The sequence below is a fragment of the Sparus aurata genome, chromosome 14 (assembly GCF_900880675.1).
Source record: "Sparus aurata chromosome 14, fSpaAur1.1, whole genome shotgun sequence".
In the NCBI taxonomy this organism is placed as follows: domain Eukaryota; kingdom Metazoa; phylum Chordata; class Actinopteri; order Spariformes; family Sparidae; genus Sparus; species Sparus aurata.
Window position 1 is genome coordinate 19,777,770 of NC_044200.1, and position 21,816 is coordinate 19,799,585.

At 40.1% G+C, this 21,816-nt stretch overlaps 1 protein-coding gene across 5 annotated transcripts in view; it reads left to right on the forward strand.

The window, feature by feature from the left end:
• Window positions 1-21,816, forward strand: part of syt1a (synaptotagmin Ia) — a 185,565-nt gene that overhangs the window by 54,009 nt on the left and 109,740 nt on the right. For 4 of the 5 annotated variants that reach the window (XM_030440196.1, XM_030440199.1, XM_030440197.1 and 1 more), the window contains one exon: window positions 10,218-10,274. The exons of the other annotated variant lie outside the window; for it this stretch is intronic. The gene's annotated coding sequence lies outside the window, so the exon portion shown is untranslated. The remainder of the gene's footprint in view (window positions 1-10,217; window positions 10,275-21,816) is intronic. 5 annotated transcript variants of the gene reach the window in all.

Sequence of the window (21,816 nt, forward strand, 5' to 3'; positions counted from 1 at the left end):
GAAACGCCTGTGATTAAAGTTGAACTAACTGTGTAAATGTAAGGGGTAAAGGCTTTATTATTCAAGGACAGAGCACCGGAGAGGCAGGGCTTGCCAGTGCTGTGTCATCATCATGCAGGGAGACCATCTGAATGTTATTATGCTGTCTGATTTGAGTGCCAGCTTCAAGGGCATTCTACTCTACCCAGACAGTTATTGAAGTTCTCGACCATATACAAACAACATTTAATTTATACAACAGAAAAAACATTTCACTTTATTCTCTCCAACCCTTAATAGGCTTACATCGTTTGTTTAATGCTGAGTGCTCACAATTTGCTCCATTCTGCTGGGTTGTAGTAATGTTCTTGATGAGGATGTCTGTGGCTCCAAGGTAATGGCTATTTTCTGGCTCCATCACAGGAAAACATCTCAAAAAGTGCTCCTAAGTAATTCTGGCCCCTTGTGACCAATCAGAGTGCCTCTACAAGAAAACACGCCCTCTAGATTAGTATAAAAATGTTCTTCAGTGGGTCAGATTGGATTTGAGTATGCCTGCCTGCAGCTTCATCGGTTTAGTTTATTGACTGTCTTCCACCTACACCCAGAGTAGTGCGCTGGCAAAGCCTTCAGTGGCTTGAACAGTAAATATATGTCTGCCAAAGAAACATATATCCATAATCAAAGTGACAACTCTGTTTCATCAGCCTATGTTCTCCCTGGAGACAATCAAACCAAAGCCATAGATGCGCCTCACTGGATACGCCTGTTTCATATATTCCTGTCACATATTCATTTTTCATTTGCAGGCATTCAGTTTTGATTGTTACCCTTGCACAAGTAAATGGGCAAAAATGCAATTTATTGTTAAATGTCATGCAATCTAGCCCAATGACAAAGAGACATCTCAGGCAGCATAATTAGTAGGCACAGCGTACCAGGCTGTTCCTCTTTTCTCCCCCCTCTCCAGCATCTGTAGTGGCCTGATTATCAAATGTTTTGATGTCAAGAGAGAAAAATGTTGACTGACAGGCCTGGCCAGACTGGAGCAACAGATCATACAGTAACTGACAGCAGAGACTCATCCTTTCTCCTTTGCACAAAAAAACAAAGCAAACAAAACATTTAATTATGCTTACCGCCTCAACAGACAGAGGCAGAGCTGACTAGATGTGGAGAAAAATGAGTTTTGCTGGGCCATTTTTATGTGGGTTCACTGTTAATCCTTTAAAAGAGATGGAGTTTGAATGCTATTACCTCAGAGTGGGGAAAAAAAGACCTCACAGGAAAGCCCAGGGATAGCACAAAAACTAATTTAATGATAAGGTTCAACGACAAAGGAGTATTTATCATGAAAATCCATAAAAAAGGACATATTCCATCACCAGCATCATCATAGTAGGGATGTAGACTAAAGCCCGACCAATACTCGATGCTGATAGAAGGGAGAAAATAATTCTCCATTCTTTGATGCTTAACTTTCTTTCAGAGAAAACATATCTGTTATAGGCTTGGACCTGTAAGTGCTTCTCAGGGAGCTTGTCTCGCTAGTCATTACTCTCATGTTTCTGCTTATAAGCACTACGAGACTTCTTGGAGGTGCTGGTTTCACAATGTTTGCTCTGAGAGATTCAGACGTCTTTTCTCCCTGTGCTGATTGGCTCTGCTTGAGTTAAATATCTCTTTTAGTTAGATGCCAGTTCTGAGGTTCTGGACTGGGCGTGTGTATGCAGGCATCAAGGACTACCTTTTTGCTTTGGACAGATGGTGTATTTAATCAGAAAAAAACATGTTTGACCTTCATTGACCATAGCTTGTTTTTAATTGTGGAGTTTTATTCTGTCCTTCGATTGTTTCTCCTGGCTAGAGTAAATACTTTTTGGATAGATTTCTCAGTTAATCAGGTTCTGTTGAGTACTTTCAGATTGTCATTACAAATAGGAATGCTAACTCGTGTATATATATAAATATATATATAGCTTAAGTACTGGGGGCTGAATCCATTCTGGCCACATGGATGTTTCAGGCAAGACGCCCTTCTTCAACGTGTATTGTGGGAAAATTCACGCCAGAATACAGGTTGAAGAAGGGTGTCTTGCCTGAAACTACAGTCATTTGGCAAGAATAAATTTGACAGTCCTCAAATGATCCATACCAAATACTGAAATTGGTAAAAAAAGACCAGACATATGTGAAATACTGGATACATATAGCTATTTCATGCTGTCATTTGTTTTTTCTGTAACTGTCCAGAACAACCACGTCAGCAGAAACAAAACATCATGTACTGGTCCACAAATTTCCTTTTTCCGGAGTGGGAGATGTAAACTCCAGTTGTCACTCTACATACAAAACAAGACATTAGTCACGTATGATATGTTCACAGCTCAAAAACAGGAGGGGATACCAGACAGTGTCATATGGCAGTCTTATTACATCCCACAAAAAGTGCCCTTGTGCAAAGGTTTGGCAGAATAGAGGTGTATTCATCTTTTGGCTGTTTTCTAACAGCCTGGTTGGCATTCGTCTGCCAAGTACTTTGAGCCAAATTCAAGTATGCCTCAGAACTGGCTGTTGTCAAGGCTGCCTGTCTGGTGGGAAGGAAGCAACCAGCTTCAGAAAAACAATGGAAGTGGCTCCGTCCAGCCTTCAAACTCTAAGGAGAAGATGGCAGGAGATTTTCAGAATGATGAAGGCTTCTCCTTCTCAGGGGTAATATCTCCATACCGGATATTGGCTTTGTGCCCTGCAGCCAAACAGAGGGGCTACCATTGTTCCTTAAACACTGGTCCCCTCAGTTTCTTATTAAATAGATACTGAGATCTAAACACCAAACACCAATATGAGCCTGAGCTATTGTGTATTTGTGTTTTTCATGAGACTGACCATCCTAGTCCATATGAGTTTGCAGTGTTGTGTACACCCGGTAATATTTCATGTGTTGTCTAGAGGAGCAAGATAACTGGAGGGTGGGATGGAGAGTTGTTTATCTCAATTGCAGATATTTGAATCTAAGAGGAATGTGATACAGTCAAGAGCGTGCTGAGCGTGCTGGACCACTGGTCATGGTGACCAAAAGATCTATCATTACTTTTCAGTTTGTTGTAGTAAATTATAAAGATGTTTTATTTGTGTGATATGTTCATTTGCAAATTCATTTTCTATGATGATGACATACATGCAGGGCTGTAAACTAACTTTTTGGCTCACCTGCCAAGGGGACCGGTAGATGAAAGAATCTACCGGCCAAGTAAATTTTTTACCGCCCAAATAATAAATTGCCTCTTTTTGTTGCATATACATCTGTTTCAGTACTTTTCATGGAGATAACAGTATTATGTAGCAATACATGCTTAGAAAAGAGGCCAAAGCATTATTTAGAAATACATTTTAATATTATTAATTAAATTTCATAACATTGCTTTTCTTTGGCGTGTGTCCGGCAGACGGAGCAAAACACGACACCCGTCGAGTCGTCGTACTGAAGCCATTCCCTGTCAGTCTTCCACTTCTCACTGAACCAAATTGCTGCACTCAAATCACAAGCCCTTTTTAGATAGAAAAGGCAGCACATTTGCTCCAAGGTAAGAGCAGCAATTTGCCGGACAATCTTTCTACAACGGAGGTGTAATATTCCTCCTTTTCCAAAAGCCGCCTCTGAGGTAGGCGTAAACATGTGACGTGACGTGAAGCTCGACGTTGGGCTGTGAACAGTGACAACGAATTTGTCTTCAAAATAAGAGCTTTACATTGCACCCTATCGGAGTTTAGAACTGGGTTCTTAGCGGGGGGCTTTTAATTTGAAAGTAGCGACCGTTCCTACTAGCTTGCGCTACAACAACAAGCTAACACAACCAAGGTTACACCCCGCCTTTCCGAAACCCCTGCTGTTCCGAACATAGACTTCAATTCATCGTAATGGCGGGGTTTCCCTTTTTTTCAAAGACCCCGCTATTCCGAAAAGTCTATTGGGGAAACCCCTCCATTCCGAAACCCCCCCACTCCGAACGGACTCAATCAGAAAGGAAACGGAGGCTGCGCATTTATCCTTTTTTTCTTTGTGGGTTCAAACGGATCATGTGGCTGATTAACCGCAAAACAAGCCTACTTCATATTAATGACATAACGCTCATTATGCTTCAGCTGGACAAATGGCTATTTTGAATTGAAATTACTTTATCAAGCTAAATATCCGAAATTGTATGAAAATTGCTCCAATGCGTTATACCGATCGTCGTGCATAATCAGACACAGCCTGATATGGGTTCTGAGCAAAGGAATGTCTGTTTTCTCCCCCGGTCTGTTGTCAGCAGGAGCGGGGGCTGCAGGCTCGCGCCTGGGTGAAGTGGGCTCAGGCCAGAGTTCAGCCGGGCTCGAGCCGAGCGGGGAGAGAAAAAATGTGTATTACTTTTGCTCTGTGGGAGATCTCCCACAACAGAGTGGATGAGAAAGCAAGGGGGACAGATCTGCCCAGCAAACATCAGAACGCAGAGTGCAGCCTTTGTCTGTGACCTGGTTCAGCACCCTGGACAGCTGCCTGCGTAACTGGATGTGGGAATTTGATGCATTTGAAGCCGCAACATTTGGTCAGAAACGTCATATATAATAACATTGTTTCGAGTCGTAAACCGTTCTGTAAGTGGAAGAAATAAGAATCAATTAGGCTACTAGTGTTAGTCCTTCTTCATATAAAGTTGTGTTACAGTCACACAGCTGGAGACCGCTAACAAAGTTAGAGACGAGAGACAATGTATGAAATCCCGTGAAATTATGTGTGGTCAATATGACCGCTTATGGCTGAAATAGGTAAAACAAATCATATTTTCTTTTCCTTTTGTGTAATTTATATAAAAACTATTCTCAATTAAAATACAGACACTTTTAGAAAATGGTTAGAGGTCGGTAATGTTTGCATTTTGTTTACATCGCAGATTGATAACTCAATTGTGATAATGTTCAAAGTTATCATTATCATTATTATTATTACTATTATCATTATTATTATTATTATTATTATTATTATTTACTGTGCTAGGTATTCTTTTCCTGGTTCTTGGTGCTTGGAGCAATATTGTTGTTGTGGCATTCATGCCAATAAAGCGAATTTTAAATGAATTGCATTAATAAACCTTTAGATTCTTGCCTATAGACTGACAAGTGTTGTGTTTACAAATGAGCAATACATCCAGATTTCTTGAGATTTGTACTTTCAATGGGAATTTAAATTTAAATGTCAGGCGATGTTTTCTTCATGGAAATTATTTTTCGGGCAAGAGAGAGGGAGCGCGGACGGGGGATCCGTTGTGTGACAGCGGAGCGGAGGGTCAGCAGTTGGATTTTGCACGCACGGTCAGTATTATTAGTAGGTGTTTGAAGTTTATTACATTTGCGGACATTATTACATTCAATGTAATTATGTAACAGCCTTTGCGCCCTTGCCTTACAGTGCCTTTGCGTGCGCACAGTTTGCGTGGGTAGGCCCGTGGTCATGATAATCCGTCTATGGCTATAAGAGATGGATACACAATCAATTTCATGTAATGTTTATTGAATGCTTTTTTTAATTCCTTTTTTTTTTCAAAGACAAACTGAGCAGCAGTGCTCAATCCACTCATACATTGTTAACCTTCCACAAAGACAAGTTATGTTAAAACGAACGAGCAGAGGGGTCATTCCCCGGCAGATCGCACAAATGGGCCACAGTTTATTTCAGAGTTGTGAGAGTGCGGCTGGAAGTGGGGATTTCAGCACCACGGATAGTGCGTGTAAAAAGATTAGACAAACGTTTAAATGTGTTTGCTGCAAGCGAAAATATATAATAAATGAAGATAGTGACATAGGCCTATTAGCAATAAAAAGCAATGAGTTGTGTGAATGCGGCCGGTGAGCGGACGGCAGTGTTTGATGTAGGAAGTAATGTAAACTTGAAAATCAATTTCGGAACAGCGGTGTTTAATTTCGGAACGGCGGTGTTTTGAGGGGAGGGTCGGAACAGCGGTGTTTCGGAGTGGGGGTGTTTCGCAATGGAGGGGTGTCGGAATGTCACGGCGCCCCCACAACCAAACAGCTACAGAGACCGAGGAGACGCTAGCATCTCCTGGATCTCAGCGGCTGTCCAGTTGCTCATCTTAATGTCCGCGGATGAAGTGATGGACTGGTTTTAAAACTCCTTGGTTGTGGGTCGCACAACAGTGCAGTTCATTGACACCTCCACCCATCTCACCCACGGCCGGCACTTTTCCGGAAATAAGTGTACCCTCCGAGGCGGAAAATCGGTGGACCAAAACAGACCCCCAATTTGCCGGCCTCTGTCTAAAACCGCTGACCGAGCTGCCAAAAGGACGGGCAAATTTGCGGCTTGGTGCTCTGTCTAAAAATGGCTACAGTCACTGCGCCAAACTTTTAAAGAGCGGTGACGCTCACGCTACGTTGCTTCTGAGGGGAACTATTTTCTACAGCGGTGACGTCGGGGGAGCTACTTCAGTGCGACACATAACAAATCACCGGTTAAGCACTAACGTTTGCAACAGTCATAATTTATCACTTTACAGCTACTACAATGTTTTGTTGTATCATGCATAATTTATCGCAAGGGAACGACCATCGGGACAAACATTTACCCGCCCCGTGGCATGTATCCCTCCAAAATTAAGTCGCCAGGGGAATATTTTAGTCGCATTTGGCGAGTGGCGACTGCTAGTTTACAGCCCTGCATACATGTATTTTATTCAAAGTGGTATGCCCAATGAGATCATATAGGTCAGTTATTTGTATGTATGACTCTAAATTTAACTTTAACCACATACAATAACCTTTATCTTGATTGAAAGCACAATAACAGTCAACATTTAATCTAACTGGCCTCCTTGACAGGACCCTCTAGCTCCAACTATTCAGTCAACATAACAGAACTTTAACTCCCCGACAATGGATGTCATCTCCATGGAATGCTGCTGCAGTCAAAATGATAAACTTGATTTTTAATCTCAAAAATGTAATATTAATCTCTGAGCTCTTGGTCAGGTCAGGTATTTTTCCTTCATTGTTTTGATTGAGTTACATTTAACAATTGGAAGTACATACTGTGCATTTAACTCTCTATCACATTGAATACATAAATTACATTTTTATTAAATATTACTTGTAGTTTAGCAAAGTTATTAATCATGTTCAACAGATCACTGCTATGTAACTGTTAAAGGAAATTGCATAACGTTGACAGAACTTAACATGACACCAACAAAATAAACAGATCTTGGTTTAATTGAAACTGAAACAGTTCATACTTCCATGTGTGGTGGGATTGCTTAAACAAAGAGCCCTGAAAAGGATCTTAGAAAGGACATAACATGAAAAGAGAATCCCACTCCAGCTGGCTTGGTCACTCTGCTGCTGATGAAACTGATGGCTTCGGTCCACAGATCAGCAATGAAACCTCCACAATAATAATGTTTGATCCCACCTCCAGCAGGTTCCCAGGATGAATGTTTGCTGGGGATATTAGAGTAAAGGCAGGGCAGCATGAAATGGCTTCTTTGAATATGAGAGCTGAGAATAAAAGACAGGCTGCCAAAGTTGTGATGGTGCAATAGCCATGTAAGCTATGAAATAGGGTGAAACACACAGCCAAGCATTTTATGAGCATTTCCTCCTCAGGATTAGGAAAATGAAAGATAAACACTCAACATTTTGCCAAATATATTAACTCTGTTAACTAATGACAGTTTAGAAATAGAGCTGATTGACTTTTAAATATCTTTTCAATGTATTTAGGCAACCTCTCTTATCTGTTGAATCTTACATGTGACTTAATGATACAGCTTAAAGTTTGGGTTTTTTTTCCCCATTTTTTTTTTTTAAACCATATTTCATTCTTTGCCGTCAATCACTGTGTTCTCTCTCTTTGATAGGGAAAATATTTATGAATAGCAACAACAAACTCATATTTACGCATTTAGTATGGTGATGAACACGGCTTTGGTTTATTTAAGGGCATTCTCTGTGAGTGATTCAAGTGCAGTGACATCTTTTTTTCAGGCCTCCTGCTGTGGATTTTAGCTGTGGGGCTCTGAGTCCCCATCTCTAAAGATACAGGATCTATTCTTGACCATACCATGGTAAAAATAGAAATGTCTTTAGGCCCTCTTCACCTAGCATATTGGGTATCAATGACTACCAGTGAGGCCGACGAGTATCCCTTAGCATTTGGACTCTATTTTAGGAACATATATCCCTTTGGGCAGACAGTGAGGTGTTTGTTTTTCAATCCCACATGACTGTTGCACATTCACAAAACACCTTTTGAGTAAAAGCACTGAGTTGGCTTTCAAAGCCCTCCTGCTGTCTACTGGTAAATATCAGCCTCTAATTAGCGGCTGTTTATATCTTTCGCTGCATCATCTTTTGGAAGACAGCCGGCCAGATCTGGTACTGATTTTCTGCCATTAGCAATCAATAGACAAAACATCCTCTAACCTCTCTCTCTATATATCTATATGTTTCTATCCACAAAATAAAGAATAAATACTAGATGTTTTTGGTTGTAACTCCAAAATTAGGAAAGGAACTTGAAAACTATTGCACTAATGACTGAAGATTTCAGTCCCGCCACTGGCAGGGAAATTTTACACCCCCCGCCATGGTGTGATATTGGTCACCACACTTGTATCTAATTTAGGAGGGTAACACCTCACCTCTCCAAAGGACTCCTGGCTACCATACTCCCAATAATATCCTCAGATTTGTCTTTAACAGCAGAGAACTTCCAAGGGCCAATTAAGAAATACTTTTAGCCCATTTCCATGTGCTTGCTCAGGTTGACTGAGTTGGACGTGTTATGATATATGGCCTTTCTTCAAGATTAAACTTAGTATGGACTTAATTTAACAAAGTGTACCGAAGTACTTCATACAGTCTGAAGTTTATTATTGTTTGACGCATTATATGGCTGGTTTCCAAGAAACTTTGCCAGGGTTATAAACACTGACATCTATTGTTTTTATGTATTTGTACCATTTCATCACACGATTGAACTGACAAAGATCTTGGGAAGAAAACTCTCTCATCTGTGGCTATACAGGCAGACAAAGAAATAGTTATTACTGTTATGACTAGTCGTGACTTCTGATTCTTATAGCTTGTTTATTCTTTGAACCCAATACAGCTCAGCATATGGATAGATGCTGTTCATGTATTACATCTTTATGGTGTGCCATCTGCTGTCTGCAAATAAGACCAATAATTTCTGTCAGCACTTGTTGTAAGACTTATTAACATTTTTAAGTGGAGGAATGGAACTGGGTTGAAGCCAGGCTTTTATTATAAAAACCTAACTGAAACTCAAACCAGTTGATTGAAAGCCTAATTATTTCAGCTCAATTCCATGCCAACTGTGCTCCTAATTCACTCACAGGAGATTGTGGAACCTTTAAGTATTGTTTCCAGTTGTGAAGTAGAATTGATATTGGGAAGCCAAAAAACTAAATATGAAAGAAGAGGCACTAGTCCCATCTGTCTGTTATGGATTACATAAAACGTGTATTTCTAAATTCATCCAATCACCTCCACTTGAAAATAATCTTTTCTTCTCTCTCTTACTGCAATAATGTCACACTTTCTTCTTGAAAAAAGGATCTAAATAGAAACCAACTTTTGCTTTGACAGCTTAAATCACATGCTTTGCCATGCAGAATTGGTATGTGTTGTTGATATACGTTGTGTTTGACTTTTTAACACCCATTACAACGTCCATCAACCAATCACTGTCCATTGTCCAACAGTGTGTCATGAAAATGGGATGTCACTTTCTCAGTCCAACAGTAGTTAAATTACAGTAAATTACCATTATGGGCTTTCATTCCACTTCTCTGGAGTATAAGCCTACTTCTTTTCTGGACTTTGGGAAATGTTACAGCTACTGAATGGTATTAATTAATGGCTACTGGTTAACCACTATGAACAACTGCTTTAGGCACAATACTGGACATCTTTGTTAAAATCTAAATTGACCCATTAATTTAATTCGGCGGCAAAGCCTCATTCATACGTCTTCATGGACTCATTTGACAGATTTAATTAGATTGTACCTTAGATTCTGGGTGGAATATACTGGCTGAATGACTGGTGTGTTGTATGATGTTTTCTCATAGACTTTTACTGTATTTCTCTGTGCAATTTATACCTTAAAAGAAGATGTTTTTATACTTAATGTCACTGACACTATGATATGTCTCTTTCAGTGATCTGCCATTAGAAAGGAAGGAAGAAAGAAAAAACGCCCACTAACTGAAGATATCGTAAGTGTCTGGCCACTAGCCTCATCGTTGAAACTGTATGGCCTGTGTATGTAATGAATGGTATTATGTTGGCTATTTACAGCATGCTGTAGAATCCCAATTTCCAATTTCCCCCCCAATTGTGATTTGTAAAATTGGCCTAATTATATTTAGTGAAAAGGACATCTTACCCTCCTGTTTTGCCCCTGACACATACACACAATATCAATCAAATCAGTAAATCCAACAGGGAGTCAGGATGCCTGATGGCCCCTGGTCTCATTTGAGATGCAGACATTGTCCTGTTGCTTCCTTTAATGAGATCTGGAGGCGTGCAATCTAATATTCACCACTGAGCTCCAACATGGCCCCTGAGCCTGTAGCCCAGAAGGCTGTGTGCTAATTCAATGGAGTAAAGTCAGCTGTGATCAGAAGGACTAGAGTGGTCATTCCGTCAAGAGGATGAGAGACATTATCCTATAGGCTACATGATGTCCACATTTGTGTTGACTCTTTATTTGGTAGAATGGACTGGAGGACAACTGTTTTGGGGCTGGAATTATTATAAACGCCTACACAAATGAACATAATGTCTGCATATGTAAATACAATATGTTAATGCAAAATATACACAGGGAACATTTTCACAACAGTGTTATTTCTCTCAGAACACACTTCAGTACCTGTGTGCTACATAAAGTGCTGTGAGACAGAGAAGCTCAACAGTATTCTCAAAAGTAAATAATAAACACATTTCAACATGGAATTAGTTTGAAAGGTTTAATAAAATTAAAAAACTAAATTAAATTAGTCAACAGCTACCTCGCAGACATTTTAATTTGCCCAAAACAAACACTGGGTTAACACTGGAGTCAGTTGGTTGTAGGATTTGTTTTGTTAAAATAATCTCAAAGTCAAAAAAGAAACATGAAAAAAAAAAATGGTTAAACTATACTGTTGTATGAGTGTGCTCTGCATGCAACACATCAAGTTTTATACCTCACCTGGGTAAAGGTAACCAGGGAACACCTGGGGGTTGGCTCAGTACCCACTGGACCAAATTGGCCTCAGCTTGAAGAAGTCACCTTGGTGTTAAGGTTACCACGGTGATTCAGTTTTTCCATCACCTAACAAGCTTGTGATAAGACTGGAGTTACTGATGACACTGGGCTTTTTACACAGAGCTTACTATCTGTAGAGTGGTAAGGTTAATTTACTGCTAATACAAGCTGAACATCTCCCACAGCTGCATCTTCACATTAAAGCTTGTAACTGCCATTTAACAGTGACAACACATGTAGGCTGGTCTCAGGAAATGCAATGTGTTTAGTGAGTTTAGTACTTAACAGCTATCGTTTTTCAAAAATGCAGCTGTGGGAGTAATGGAACAAGTAGGAGCTGTTAGATGAAGAGCTGGGACACATTTATAACTGCTGGGTTTATATTTTATGTGAGCAACTACAGAAGAATCTCAATGGGGAGTTATGGGAACAAAAGACAAGAAACTTTTTGTCTGAGTCCTGTCTGTCATACCTACTCAATAATAGATAATGGGTGGATAGATGTGTTACTTCCTGTACTTGTTTCTATTTCAACCAGAACTCGATGGAATATTTGTTCTACAAACTGTAAAAAAAAAAGTTGCTGTTGGATGCACATTGAGGTGATAGAGGTGAAAAGATAATGTTATGACACAATTTGCATATTTAGCTACAGTCCCGATGTTGAAGAAAGAATGGTTTACAGGTTGTATAAAAATCACTAGATTTAGAGTACAGATTTACTGCTGCTATTACTTCACATATGGGGATTGATGAGCACTAATGAATAGTTTTGCTGGGTAGCTGGAAAGGTTTTGCTTGCTTCCTGGTAAGAGGCATAGATTTGCAGAAATTACTAATTAGCACTGTCTGATTTGACATAGTGGAGCACCCACTCCTCTCTCGATGATGAAGCTCCCCGCGTCTGTCCCAGCTGTCACCAGTGATTGATGCACTGTGCACTTCCCACCTCCACTTGCCAGTGTGCACTGCTGTTTACGCCTCGTACCTGATCTCACATCCAGAGATGTCTCGGCCTCCTCCCATTAGCAGGCATATTAATCACCCTTCATGCCATATGATTGGGTTAAAATCCAAGTGTACCGTGTTTCCACATTTTGCCTGAGGGAAGTCATTCTGTAGAGCCTTTATTCCTCCTTTAAGGGTGCTTCATGTTCAGCAACCACCGATAATCCCCAAAAAGGGTTGTTTCCTAGTGTGCCACTAATCCCCTGAGCTCCCTGTGGTCCACAATACAAGAAAAAAACAGACATGCTTTGACCAAATTATCTATGTGGTATGAAACAAGCTGGAAGTGCCTCCAGTAACACAATTTTATTATTTTTCACAGAACTGATTAATTTTCCCATCACTTACAGTAAACATAATTATGGGGGGAATTTTAAAAGACTTCTGTTCCATTTAGTAATGTGGTGCTTGTTTTGGCAGCAGTTTTTGTTTATGTCCGCAAATTTTCCAGTATTTTGTAGAGTTTTGGAATGTCAGGAGGTTACAGAGCTGTCTGGGTCAGTGTGCAGACAGTAGAGAAAACCTTGTCATTTTGAAATTCACTTTACCTTAAAAACGAATATGTAGCTGCTGCAAAGTGCACCTTTGTAGATGCTTAGAGGTTATCTGAGCCATATACACAAGGAAATTTATATTGTTGGTAGTTCAGCTTTTGCTGAAGTTTTTACTTGACTCCTAATATTATCCTTACAGCTCATACTTAGAGAGAGGTGATGACTGTACCGGTGAATGTCAGCTCATGGGGACTGACAACCGTCTCATTCGATTTATAAACTCTCACTCAAACTCCCTCTGAGAGAGTGAGTAGGCTTAGTGCTGTGGAGTTATTATGTAGTGCAAAACAGTAATAAACTAATCTGTACGTTATATTTTACTGCTCAAAGATTTAAAACAGTATGCTTATGTATTTGTAGATGTATGAGCTTAGTAAAGTTTTAATTTATTATAATTTGTCACTCATTAATACAGTCTGACTTTCAGGGTACATGACGGAGTGACTCATGACTGACAAGATGTTATTATTCAGTCTGTGTGATAAACTATAGTTATAACCAACTCCTGAGTACTTCATTGATGCAAGTTTTAAATGAATGATTTTCATTTTTCCAGTACTTTGGTTTATGGCCAGATACCTACATAACAACTAATCCCCTTTAGGCTCAGCTGTACTTTATATTTAGTTCTATTAAGCAAATGTTAGCCAGTTAACACACTAAACTAAGATGGTAAATATGGCTAATATTATACTGCTAAAGTTCATCATGTCAGCACTGTCATTCTCTTCATGCTAGCATGTTATCATTTGGTTCCAATCATAGCTGTAGAGTTTAGGTATTTTGTCTTTTTGTTTCTTCATTCCTTTTCGAGAATTATTTACGCCCATCGTCATCAGAAAAACAACCATATAGGCCGACTTGGACAGCAGCTCATAATAATATAGACACATATCGATGTTAGGTGGTGATTTCCAGCAGCTAATTATTATGCAGTAGAGAATGGACTTTGGGTGTTTCTGGAATGCGACCTATTCAGTCGTTTAGATATGAGGAAAGGTTGATTATTTAGCTGGTGCACATGGTATCAGTCCACGTGTACAAATGTTGATAAAAGATGATGGTGAGTTAATTTGAACCCTTTTATATATATTTGAAGAAAGTCCCAAAAATCCAATGAATAAGACAGCAGTGGAGTCAATGGGAAGCGGAGTCAAAGCACATTTTTATAACTACATGTGTCACCATTACTATTCTTATAAGTACGATAATATCTCCCAGAGCGGACTAGACCTCAATCAGTAGCACTGTCATTCAGTCTTCTGCCTTGTCATTGCTAGCACAAAATGAAATCCTCCTCCTCCACTGTCAAGGTTAGCATCCAGCCATGTTTCCTTTCAGTCTGGACAGACAGCAGCACTCCCTGTTCCCCTTATTAATCACATACTGTGCTTCTATTTCATTTCCGGCCTTGTTCATTGAATCAATGTGTTCTATTATCTGTTCGATAATGGTTGAGTGACATCAGGCAGACAGCATTTCATGTCATAGGTAGGCCAAGGAATTTCTGAGAAAAACTGACAGAAATGTGTTATAATCCAAATTTTAAATGACTTTTGTGAGTGAAATGAGGTAATAAGATAACCCAGGTACTCTAACATGTTCGGTGTGCTATGGAGCAGTACAGTGTTACTTCAATGCATTTAAAGTACAGCACTAAATATATAGAGTAGTATTTCCCCAGTGACTCTGGTGTGTGCTTGGGGCTGCCACGCAGTGTTTAGTAACCATCAGATGGGATGGCTTGTCTCTGTCAGTGCAGCTCCATGATCCTTACAGAGTGAGAAAGAGAAAAAAGTCCCCTCTGGATCAGCTTAAGAGAAGTCAACACATGGGGGAAGATGGCCTGGCGTGTTCAAAATGGCCACAGGGAAGCCATTTCCCACAATGCTCCAATTCCCCTGGCTCCTTGGTGTCGATCTGTCCTTTGTGAGCCAGAGTGTCTGAGACACATTGCGGTCACCATGGGCTGGAGGAGATATGACATATACAAAAGACGGACCCTGTTTGCTTCTCTCCGTAGAGAGATGAATGCAAGGCTCATTGATATTGCATGAGCTCAGCTGTCGTCTTCTTCGTTTTTTTGTTTTTTTTTGGAGGGCTGTCAAATTCATTAGTTAAGTGTTTCACAAAATTAGCATACATCTGTAGGAATAAAAAACAGCTGCACCCTTAGAAAGCTGGATGAATTTGGAATATTTGCCAGAAGCCCTGCTTCGATAATGAAAAACGGTGAAACAAATGTAATAATCAATCCATTAACTTCATTAATTAATTTAGAAGCAATTTAAACGACAATTTATTTCATAGAAATGTGACATTTTCATTCGGTCACTCACTGAAACACATGTACTGTAACAAAACCTATGACCTAAAACTTCAAGGGAGGGAGGGAAGGTGATCAATAAGAGATGTCTCAGCCTGTCACACGCTGTGATACACCCAGTCTCCAACCTCCTTACCTAAATAAGATTCCTTTCTGTTGTTACATCGGCATGTCTTCATATAGACCCTATATGCACAAGTAGTCACAGAGCTGTAGATCTACCTCACACTGTCTTCTTATGGAGATCATTCAGACATCATTCCATCCAGCGGTGTATGTGTTTGAAAAGGGGATGTCTAAAGAAAAAGCTGATCCGTGAACAGATTGAGTTTGGACCCCCTACGTGCACAGACATGCACTATGTCTACACAGACAGAATTAGTCCATTTTCTGTTCGTGTCCAGGCAGAAATAGAAAAGCAACAGTGTAGAAGGGCACCCGCAGCTCCTGGTGTGTGTAAAATTGAAAGCAAGTTTTCTTTTCTGGCTTGAGTTTATCTCCTGGGAGATAGCTTCATGACTGCTGGATACTTCATAGAGACCAAACCAGACACAACATGGCTCACTAACTCCAAGATAGACATGAATTGATTGTAATATTTGGTCATAACTGATAATACAGAGAGATTTCCTTCTAAAAATATGTCTGTACTCAAAGATACAATTATTAAGGTTATTGTGGTCACATTTGTTTGTTTGTTAGCATGACATCTCAAAAACTAGAGCACAGATTTTCAATGAAGTTTACTGGAATGTCAGGCAAAGCGCCAAGAAACAAGTGATTAGTTTTTTGGTGAGTTTCCAGGATTTTTTTTTAAAGCATTTTCTACATTTTAAGATAAGGCCCCTTTGCTATTTTCTGATTAACTGCCACTCTTATTTAAGAAAGAACCTGGCACCCATGACTGTCGCTCTGAGTAGTCTGATGCATATCAGCATCCTGATGAAAGTGACTCATTCAGTTTTAGACATTTTATAGAACTGTACAGCCTATGTGGAAGTACACATTCTTTGTGGGCTTTCTTGTTATAGTTTTATTTTCAGTTTTCAGAAGTAGCAGTTGAAGATTTATCAAAGTTTAAACATGATGTTTTTCAATTTGTTTTATTGTGATGTCTCAACATTGAATGGACTGTGCAACCTTGGTGAGAACATGTTTATATGTTTTACTTTTGTAAAAGCATGATCTGTGATTGAGGTGAGGCCAGGCCTCTGTAAAGCTATGGGGGCAACATGAGTCTCATTTTGTTCATTCAATTTTCCTGCAACCAGAAATGAGTCGATGTGAAAGAAATTACCAGAATTAGAAGGTAACTTCAAAACTATAGGAAGCAGGTTAACTGTTTACTGTTGCTGCATTATGTAGTTTTCCTTTCCTGGTGGAAGTTGGAAGTGAGGTCCTGTTTATGCAGACCAAATCACGAGGGTGTGGTAAATGCTGCAAATGATTTGAAGACCTTGCTCGGGGACAGTGGCTTGTTAGCCATGTGTTCATGAAAATAACACACCATGGAGGATTTTAGCCTAAGTAGACACTAAATAATACAAACTAATTACAGAAAAAAACCCAAAACGTAGGTGTTTCTGGGATGAAAGGACACCTTTGCTGCTGTGTGATACTAGGCTTCCTCTCTCTTTAAACCACCAGAATCAAACACGATTAATGACAACAGTGTCAAATTATCAAGCAACTTATGTGTGATTGTACAGTTTATTTACAGCCCTGATTTGCCTTAAGTGGACCAAACACAGATGTGCAACCGAGTAAACTCCCCTGCTATGACTCAGATGAAAGGAATCAAACTGTTGATGTGATGTATTTTTTACGCTTCAAAATATACGGAACACAACTCATTACTTGGTGATTGAGAGCCGGAGAACTGGTGTGAAGGAAAAGGACCCACGGTGCTAACCCTACCTTTTGATCGCTGACAGGAAGAGGCAAATCGTCTCATGTACTAAAGGTGGCAGCAAAGATGGTAGGCATCATATTAACAGGATGAAAGCGGCTGCTTTCTAATCTGTTCCTCGACTATGTGAAATATCTGGGGCAGTAAGCTTCTCTAAACTGCTCTTGGATCGGCTTCATGTGACTCATCACAGCCCGAGGCACTTTCAGACCGAGTCAATGTCAATACCGAGCAACATTTGTTTTGTGAACCACCACGGGGAGGCTGAAACATTTTGGGTATATGTAATGCTGTTTGTGTGGTTAGGTGTGGCTGTGTGTAGGTGTGAGGTAAAGACTGTGGGCTTAATCCCTCTTTCCACTCCTCAAGGAGCGTGGGCACTGCTCCTTTTTTCCTCTTGGGGGATTAAGCTATGGCTTGGTAAATATTCAAAGACTAGAAGAAGGCCACTCTGTCTACTGCCTGAAGAACAAACAAGTCTTGGCATATTCAGAACAGATGAGCTTGAGTCTTATATACACTATCTGGCCTCCACATTCCTCTTTTTCTTCCTCCTATGTTTTCAGTATGAGTTTCTCATCTTCTTTGCCTTATTAAATAAGAAGCTTATGTCTGACATTCGAGTGTTCGCTAATTTAACTTGTTTTCCCTAATACAGGCTAAACAGTCCAGAGATTAATGTATATTGTTTCTGAGTTGTTTCAGGAGTTTTCCTGTTTTAATTATCACTTATTTAACTTTTTTCAGTTTTCTTTACTTTTCCTCCAGTCTTTCTCTGCCTCTGAAGTAAATCCAAAGTTTAAGCACAGCAGACATCCGACCCTCTCACTTCCTGCCTGCAGGCTGCTTTGAATTGGACTGTTAATGGATTGAAAGGCTGACTCTGGAGCAGTTTAGTTGCCCCTCATTGTCACTGCAGCCTGTGCCCATCTCTCTTCCTAAGCGCCATAATGACACACGCCGAGGCTAACGTAATTGCGCTGAATTGTGTGTTTAGCAAACTTAATCTGGCAGGGAAATATTTGAACAGACCACAGGGGTGAACTCAATCACGCTGATGATGCCTGCTCAGCTCGTGACTTTGCATATCAGAGCTCGTAGCCAGAAACTCTCAGATGGATTAATAAGACTATTGAAAATCATTACCAGCATGTCAGTCTCAGACATGGATTTGCTGGTTTTGATCTACTTTTCTTTTTTTCCCTGTATTCATGTCTTGACATTGTACTCATCACATACAATACTCCTCCATAATTAGCTCATCTCAGGTGTTTCATCCTATGAAGGCCACACGTGGGGCTGTTCCATACACATGTGCTGGCTCAGTTTGACTTGGCATGTCAGTGCAGCACGGCAGGGATTTGCATTTCCATTACAACAGTTCTACCTATTTGAAAGCCTGTGTTTAACTGATGACATGCATGTCTTGAATAGTGGTTAAAGGTAGTGGCTGTAAGCTTTTATTATGAAGCAATAAAATCAGGAAATGTTGGGTTTTCACCAGCAGAAATTTGAATGTACAAACAGCGATGCAGGAGAGAAACTAAACTTTAAACCATGGATGATTAGAAGCCACAAAGTACTGAGAGCTGAAAGCACAGTTATTTCTGTCTGGACTCTGATTATTTAAATTTACGCAACAAACACTTTAATCATTGGAAGCGATTACAGTGACATTAAGCACAATTGATTCTGCTAATGGAGTTGTAATCATCCAACTTTATTTCCGACTTTTTTTAATTTCAGTTTAAATGAGGTGGCCTCAGATGTAGTCACATCCCTGTGCTCAGCCTCTGAAAGGAAAAGGGATTTCTCTGCCTAGCTGATGGCGACCTGAGCCAAAACACCCAGATGCTTGTTTAATGCTGCGCTGGCTCGCAGTCGCTTGTAAATTGAACATGGGAGCGTAATTCTAGGTGTCTGTTTGCTGTGTTCAAACACCAGTGAACCTTCTGCCTGCGTGGCTTCATCAACGCTCCCCAAACTTCAGAAAGGATTTTTAATTCCTCCTGTGCCTGACGCAGTTTTTCCTATTGTGGGTGAGGCGGATTAAGTTTCCTTTTTTTAGTGTTATGATGCTGTTCTGTGCTCTCTCTGTCTGTTGGGACCATGCTACAAATTCTATTTAGTTAATGTGTAAAGTAGGTTTGCAGTCGAGTTGCTAGGTAACAAAACGCCTCCAAAGACTGGTGCTGTTATTTCTGAAATCTACGTCAGGTTTTTCACTCCTCTAAGAATAAATTCTGTTCTCACAAGCTGCTTTGTTAGACAGATGAGCTGAGGGATCTTGCCAAAGTAAAGCTAAAATATCATATTTAATTTATCAGGAGAACTAGAGGAACTTTTGTTAATCCTCAAACATGCTGAAGAATCAATCCGTCTGGAAACAAGCATGTACTGTGGATGAACCACGAAATGGAAATGAAGCTCTGCTGAAAGAAGAACACATTTCACTCTCTTCAGCGGCCATGTGAATATAATAGAAGCCTGAAAGATAACAATTCTTGAAAAAAATCCCTTAGTGCAACAAAATGACACATGCGCAGGGTCAGTCTTGGGTCTAAACAAATTTCGGAGTGCTTGTACCTCCAGAGCATAAAAGCACCAGAGCACCATGTGTCCCACAGCAGGGGTAAACATGACACAGCAGTCGCCCCCTATGAGCCTGGCCCCTTCTGCACCCCAAAACTTTCCTATTTTAACTCCACATAGCCAGTCATATATTAGAAAAAAAAATAACCCTGTAGAAAAGTACAGAAAATGACAGCATTTATATATAAAACATTTTTTTGCCAAGCACACCTTGTCCCCTTGCACTTAAAGATGAGAAAAAGCATCAGGCATCTCTCAGGGCATCCACTCTGGGTAATAGCAGTGACGCAGCAAGAGCAAATGAAAGCCTAGTTGGGCTCTCAAAGGCAAGGGAGAGGAGCTGGAGTCAATGGACCCCTTTGCCCTCAGAGTCAAGCTTTATACAGGTCTGGACCAGCTTTGATCATCTGCTGGAAAGCCCACGGTGGAGAGCTACATTAAAGGCACTGGGGTGACTGTCTTTTATGATGCTAGTGCATTAGGCCTCATTTGGTGGCCTCGGTGCATTTCTTATATAAAAAAAGATGCCATGGATTGGTACATGGAGTCCAAAGGCAGTAGAAACTTGTTAGAGATTATTCTTTCCATTCCATGCACTGTGTGACATACGAGCTTTGTGATATTCAAAAGATGAAATACTTGAAACCCTTAGTTCCAGAACTAAAGTACTGCGAGTCTTATTACTGAGAACATTCTCACTTCATGCTGTCAATGCTTGTGTTATGTGAGTTTAGTTTCTGTTGTATATGTAGCAATCGTACAATATGTGCCAGCTCGGGATATGCCCAATATTAACATTTATAAACTGCTTCTTAGAAGATTTCAAGAATATCAAGGCAGTTATTGCATATTAAATATTGCTTTAAATTTACGCATTAAAGAATCGTGATATAATTTTAAGGCCCTGCTGCCTAGAATATTTTTGACCGGTTGAATATGTTGGTCTAGTCTCCCTTAAAAATATTTTCTTTGTGATTTTGAGTTACGGTAAACTCCATGAAATGCTGTCTGCAGCAAATTCTAATTATTTAACCTCTTATGTAAATTTGGCAAATATAATTTAGTCATTTCTTTGCATAAAACATTGTCAGTTTGTCCTGTTGTGTTGCTGTATTGTGATGTTAACAGATAAATTGTACGCCTTGTTACGACCAGGCGTGAGCCCAGTTGGTGCATCCAGCCCCTTGGGTCGAAGTGACCTGTGGTGATACATTTTGTTTTAAATACTGACAGACAGAATATAAAAAATGCTTTTATGAAGTTGTGTTTATTCTGTTAACGGAGGTTCCAACTGACGAAAATATTACTAGTCCTCATAGGATTAACAGTAGTTTCTATGAAGCATTCTACTCCCAAAAATGACTCCAAGTAGCTGGCATTGCTCACGTGCATGTGGCTCTTTTGCTGCTGTCACCATGGACACGACCCCCCTCTGGCCTAGTTTAGTTTGCCTGCACTTACTGGCACATACACATGAATGCAGTGCTCCACAGAGAGCTGACACACCTGTTCACATGTTATGATTTACATTCTGCTGCGATAAACCTAAGGAGACTAGAGCACATGGTCTCTGCTGACATCACAGAGTCATAATGACATTCATTGCACTTAGCCTGGTGGGCAAAGGCTATCCAGACATTATATAAAGCATAGTGTACATTGAAGGTCAGTAGGGGCTTATTCATGGAGCTTTCATGCATTTGCTGTGTAACAGGCTTCACATTAAAACATTAAAATGTGAGAAGAATTGCTTACCTGTTTGTGACAGCAATTACTTTTGTAAGCTTAGTTCTTATGGGAGGCAAAAAGGACATTTCAACAGTATGCATTTACAAATATTCTGTGAGATCAGCCTGATGTGTTAGGTTATAATGTAAATAAAGCACGATTCTGTACGCATAATAGACACTGCTTTTGTATGACATATGTATCGAAGAACCAAGAGGATTATCATTGCCTGTGAATTGCATGCTTTCACCTCCTGCTTGCGCACTGCACTGCATACAAATCGTCAGTATAGATGAGGAGATAAATTACTTTTTACAGGTCAGCATTTGTGTTTCGTATAGGTGCATGCAAGCATTTTTATTCTGGATGTTTCATGTGGAGTTTC